This window comes from Manis pentadactyla, chromosome 12 (genome assembly GCF_030020395.1).
Source record: "Manis pentadactyla isolate mManPen7 chromosome 12, mManPen7.hap1, whole genome shotgun sequence".
Taxonomy (NCBI): domain Eukaryota; kingdom Metazoa; phylum Chordata; class Mammalia; order Pholidota; family Manidae; genus Manis; species Manis pentadactyla.
In genome coordinates, this window is record NC_080030.1 from 42,549,522 (window position 1) to 42,555,658 (window position 6,137).

The following is a 6,137-nucleotide window of genomic DNA, read 5'->3' on the forward strand; positions in this document are numbered from 1 at the left end:
AGTGAAGAACAGTGGCTACCAAGGGGCAGGGGTGGGCACAGCTTAAGCATATTACAGGACAACGTGAGGGAGTTCTCTCAAGTGACTGTCCTGTTGATTTTGGTGGTGGTTACACAAATGTTTATCTTTGTTCAAGATAACAGAACTATACACCAGAAATCAATTTTATTGTATAATAATTTTAAGTCTTTTCAGTGACTTGAAAAATACATTAATGATCCTATCATTTATTGAGGTATTGTGCCAAACCCCCTTACACACTTTCTTGATACTCATACAACCCTATCAGATATATACCTATTTGCTTAAAACAAAAAACTGAGGCTCAGAGGTTAAGTAACATGCCCAAATACATGCAAATGACCAAATATGTATTTCCCAAGGTGTTTGGTCTTACCCAGTTCCTTAAGACACAGCTGAGTCCTAAAGGTGAATTGGGTGTCTTGCCATGTTAATGAGACTTTTGGACCCACCCAAGGGCGGAGGCTGGAGGTTCAATCAGCCAATGGCCAATATTTAGTCAATTCCGACGGAAGGTCTCACAAAAACCCCAGAGAAGAGCTTATTGCTCTCCTAGATCCTGCTTCTTGGAGAGCTTTCCCGCTTGGGGAACCAGAATGCGTCCACATGCTACTGAGCTAGGCCAGAGCTCCTTGAGGATGGAAGCTCCTTTATTTGGGGTCTTGCCCTATGTATCTCTTCATCTGGTAACTTGTATACTTTACACTATCCTTTATTAAACTGGTAAATATAAGTGTTTTCCTGAGGTTAAATTAATTGCTTTAGCAAATTAATAGAACCTAAGGAGCCGGTCGTGGGAACCTCCAATCTGAAAGAGCCTGTTGATCAGAAGCATAGGTTACTGCCTGGGGATTACAACTATCATCAGGGGTGGAGGGTGGAGGGTAGCCTTGTAGCACAAGCCCTTAACCTGAGGAATGTGGTGCTGTCTCTGGGCAGATAACATCAGAATTGGGTAGAGTTCTCAGACACCCCGCTGGTATTTGAGAATTGCTTGGTGTTGTGCGTGGAACACACACACAGTGGAATCAGTTCCAGGAACCCAAAGAGTTGTACTGGTATTACTGCACAACAAACATACCACAAAACTAAGTCCATCTTTCAAACATGTCATCCTTTAGAATTCACTTTAAATATCAACTTCACTTATACTACCCACTCCACTTTGCAAATGTATTGTGTAAAACAACCTAAGTTAAGTATGTAACTGTGGTCTTTTCCCTCACTGGACTGTGAGCTTCTTAAGAAGAGAGACAGTTATTAACATGTATACTACCAGCACCTGCCACCTATACCCAGAGGCTTTCTACAGCAAAGAACATTTTTTTATTCAATTCTTGTGAGGGAAAATTATCTTAGATCCTTCAACTACAAATCCAATTTAACTCTGCAAGCATTTGAGTACAAGCAGTGTACATAAAAAAGAAGTCCCTGAAAGAACTTATGGTGGGGATGGGGATACAAGATATAGGTAGACAAATACTACCTATAAGTAGGTGCAACCAGTACTTTAGGGCAGAACAGAAACTGTCAGGAGTCCTGGAAAGCAGTTTAAGAAAAAATTAGCCATTATCCAATTCTGTAATAGCAAAAGCCTCACCCACCTATCACACAGAAAAGACTAATGGATTAAAAAAAAATTCCAGCAAGAACTTAGGAATTTACCCTGGTTTCACTCACACTGCCTCTATGTCAGGGTCTCATCCTGCTCCCTGCATCAGAAATCTCAGAACAAATCCTTAAAGATCCAAAGTTTCCATGACATTCACCTAAAGAAATAGTTACTTTTCTTTACCCTCAAACCCCAATTATCTTTAATTTATAAACATCATTTTAGGCCCTGGAAATACGCTAACTGGAATAGTTACAACGTACAATCTTATGGCCAGTATAGAGGCAGCATGTGGAGCTAACAGTAAGTAGTTCAAATTCACTTAATAAGTACATTTTCTGTTTCTAAAATCTGTGGGAAGCCCGCACTGGTATGAGGAGTCTGCAAATTCCCTAAAGACATGAAAGCATTATCTACAGACCAAATAAACTGGAACTACAACTACTATCACATAAAAGCTTGTAAATTGGAAGACAAGAGAACAGTTCTGCACTACAACTTCTTCACAAAAGATTTTTTAAAATCACCAGCCAATTTTCTCATCTTTATCAGCACAGATTATCTCTGAACAAAAGTCAGAGAAACTCTGCTTGGTTTCCCTAGACTGAATGGCCTTGGGCCAATTAAACTTCTTTGAGCCGGTTTTTTCAAATTTAAGACTGAGGAGGGAATAAGTTAGACTAGATGCCCTCAGAAAAAAAATTAATTAAGGTAATTACTTACAGACTGACTTCAGCAAGGCTTCTGGTTCAATCTTACTTCACCCATAAATAGGAAAAATACAGAACTGCAGTGGTTATTAAAATATAAATTCTTTGATAGCCTCCCTTTAAGACATAGAGCTTAAATCCTCTCCCCTTGGAACAAGCTCCACTTAGTGACTTGCTTTTAACTAACAACATGTGGCAGCCACGGGGTGGCTTCCTTATTGCTCTTGCTTGGATCATTTGCCTTGAGGAAAGGCAACTACTGCCATGTTGTGTGGACACTCAAGCAGTCCAGTGGAGAACTGAAACCAGCCAACTGCCAGTGGAACCTGCCAGAGGTGAGCCACCTTGGAATCAGATCCTCTGGCCCAGTCAACACGTTGACTGTAATCTCATGGAAGACGCCCGATCCAGAACCACTTAGCTAAGCTTCCCCCCGAGATTCCTGGCCCAAAGAAACTATATGAACAAGATAAGGAAAAGTGTTGTTTTAAACCACTAAATTCTGGGGTAATTTTAACAACAAAACTAACATACCAGTGTTGTTCACTGTGGACCCTGCTCCATCTTGTGACTGATGAAATAAATTTAAGGCACCACAACCAGCTTTAAAAAAAAAGATAGTTAGAAAAGATAGATTCTATAATTCATAATAAAAAGTACTATTTCCTGAAAATTGTTTCAATTTTACATATATATGTGTACCAGGTAGCACTTAATAAAAGGTATTTCTTAGAATCACAACTGAGGAAGTTTAAAACTCACAAGCCTATGCTAACAGGTTTAAAACAAAAGTTTCCTAAAATAGAGAGTATCCTATACTTTACTGAGGGACTATGGTCTCAAAAACAACCAACTACAAAAAAGTATTTTCTATAAACAGTATAACCAAACCACAGAAACGTAAGACACTATCAAAATACATCTTTTCTGACTTATATGTTAAGCCTGATATAACACAGATGGCATTTCATTACTACCCAAAAGGACATTCTTCATAAAATTATGCAGTGAAAAAGCTACTTTGAGACCCACCCATATTTATTATTTCCTCTATTACTTTTATTATTGATGTTAAAGAAAATTCCAACTTTAACCTGAACATGAACACTCACAAATTCCGCCGAAAAAAATAAAATTTGGTACAGTACTAGTGAACTGCTTTCTGCCCATGTCCAAGTCTCCCTGGAACTATCCTCTTCAGAACACAAGCCAAGTGCTTCTTTTTCTGGTTGTACCTCAGCACAACACACTGAAACTTTCAGAAGCACAAGGCACTGCAGAATATTTAAGAAGAACTTAGCTTTTGATGAACCACTCATTATGTGCTGTGATATTCTTTGAAATAAAATGTGAGACACTATTTTGAACTCCTAATTTGACAAATTTATTTTCAAAATACCAAAATGAATCAGTACCTAAACACTAAACAGATGACTTAACTTCTTTCTGTTACTACTTAACTCAGAGCATTCATGGCTCTCCCACAACCAGACTCACAGGTTCCCTTGGCTCTATCCTGAGATACACTACTAGACCTTCCCTGAGAGGACTAAGTTTTCTCCCCAACCTTTGCATACGTATCCATGTAAATGCTGCTACTTCAACAAATTGCAAAAGGCAGATATAATTTGTACAGCATTCCTTCTAATGCTCTTAGTTGATGGTGACTAAAAATCAAAATAATTAGCATACTTGGCAAAATTCAAGTACGCATGCCTATGTCTTGAGAGAATTAGCAGCAAAGCAGCCCAGTTCTAAATTTGAGAGCAGCGGCTCTTGAAGAAAAGATAATGATGCTCCTGACAGCATTTTCTCTAGGACTGAGATTCAGAGTTTCAGGAATAACCCCTGGGTTATTTCTATACAACTATATAGAATACAGAACTGAGAAACTATCCACTGATCTTAAGAATAAGCATTGTTACTTTGACTCAAGGCCAATTACTCTAGACACATGGGTGAGTTTCTGCTCAATGGCTTCAAACTTTAGCATTAGTTTTGCCCACTTTTTCCTTTAGCCTCTCTTAAATCAGTTCACTCTCCATGTGAGCACTCCATCAAACCAAGAACTCGAAAATGCAGAGCCAAGGTCTAAAAGAAGTAAGAACCCAAAGATCTCAAACTATGACTGTCTACCAATCAAAATCACTTTAGCTTCCTAGTAAGCTAAAACATCTCAACTGTAAAGCCAATCCAAGGAACCTGGCATGCCAGTCTGAAGGCCAGCTTTGATGTTTTAGCGATAGTGCACTAGAAGTACTTGTATCAGGGTCAGAATTTGATTTTGCAGGCAGACATTTAACCATTCAACAAGTCATTTATCTAGCTGATCAAAGAACAAGAAAGTTCAAGGCAGGTATGTACTAAATCTATTGTTCACTTTTGGACCACTAAAGTTACACAGTTTATTTTGTCTTCAAAGGAGGTGGAATTAGTCGTCGGTAGCCCCAGCAATAACTGGATTACTAAATTAAATTGAGATTTTTAGGAGGGATGTGTCTGTATGTTAAATTAACTGTGGTAAGACAGTAAGCTTGTCTTAAATATCTTGTGAAATATATACCAGGACACTGTGCTAAGGTCTGGCTATGTAAACCCAAATGGTTTCCACTTAAAATCAAGGAGCATATAATAACCAGGATAGCATGCTTTAAAACCAAAAACTACTCTAGAAACTGCTGCTTCCCTTTCCTTACGAATCAAGCCATATTCTTTTTTAAATCTTCAAAATTCTAGATATGTAAAATAAACCATTCAATCCAATCCTCAAAAAACTAAACTGTACTTCCCAAAATAGTATAATTTTAGAAAGTGGCAACAACACAAAAGTAAACTTGAAAATGTTAGGAATGACCATCAGAGAGAATCTAAGTGCCCTGTTGCCATGTTTCAGGACCTCCCTGTGAAAAGATTTCAGGACCTCTAAATTTAACAGAATGGCCAACTCTGGAAACCACTCCTTAACAGCACCTCAGAGTGCAAAACTTAACAGGACTTAAATATCAAACATGTCCATAAGTAACAAATATCGAACATGCCTCACAGACTGAATTTTTTGGACTAAAGCTTCATAACCTAAAACCCAATTGAAATAAGCATAAAATTCGATCCTAACAGAAACGTCGCACATTACACTCATCTTAGTCTGCAAAAAGCACCTTTACCTCTATAAACAGCACAAATGACTTTCATTATCACTGGTGGTTAGCAAGATATTAGTCACTTACAATAATCTACCTGGTTGTCAAGCCCAGTCCATTCCAAACCTTAAGGTTAAAACTTTTGCTAATACGGCAAGACAAGGGTCAAACGTATAGGCTGAGATGTCAAGCAGGAGAAGCCTGCAAAAGGATCCGAGCAGTTAGTTGCTCTCCATCCCTTCCCGGAGCATCTCCAGGATTGTCCTACCTAAACACTCTATGTAAACATAGGGCTGTGACTCAAGCCTCCAGCCTCAGTAGGTGGAGAGAAGTTTCCTCGCCTCGGCTGCACATGGTTTGCAGAAGTTTGGCTGGAGCAGAGCGCCGAGCCTGGGTGGGAGCGGCAGCGTTGCGAGTGCTGCAGGCGGCGGAGGAGGCGGCGGCGGCGGCGGCAGAGCAGCAGGAGGCGGAGGCGGAGGCGGCCGGGGGGAGGGGAAGCGGCCGGGGGGGCGGAGGGGGCTCTTGCCGCCACTGCTCTCTCGCCGCCTCTCCCTCCCGGCGGGAGCCGCTCTCAGCCTCTTTGCACTAGTCGCTCCGCTCTCGCGGTCATGTGACCTTAACGTAACCGGACAGGAAAAGCCCCGCCGCCGCCGC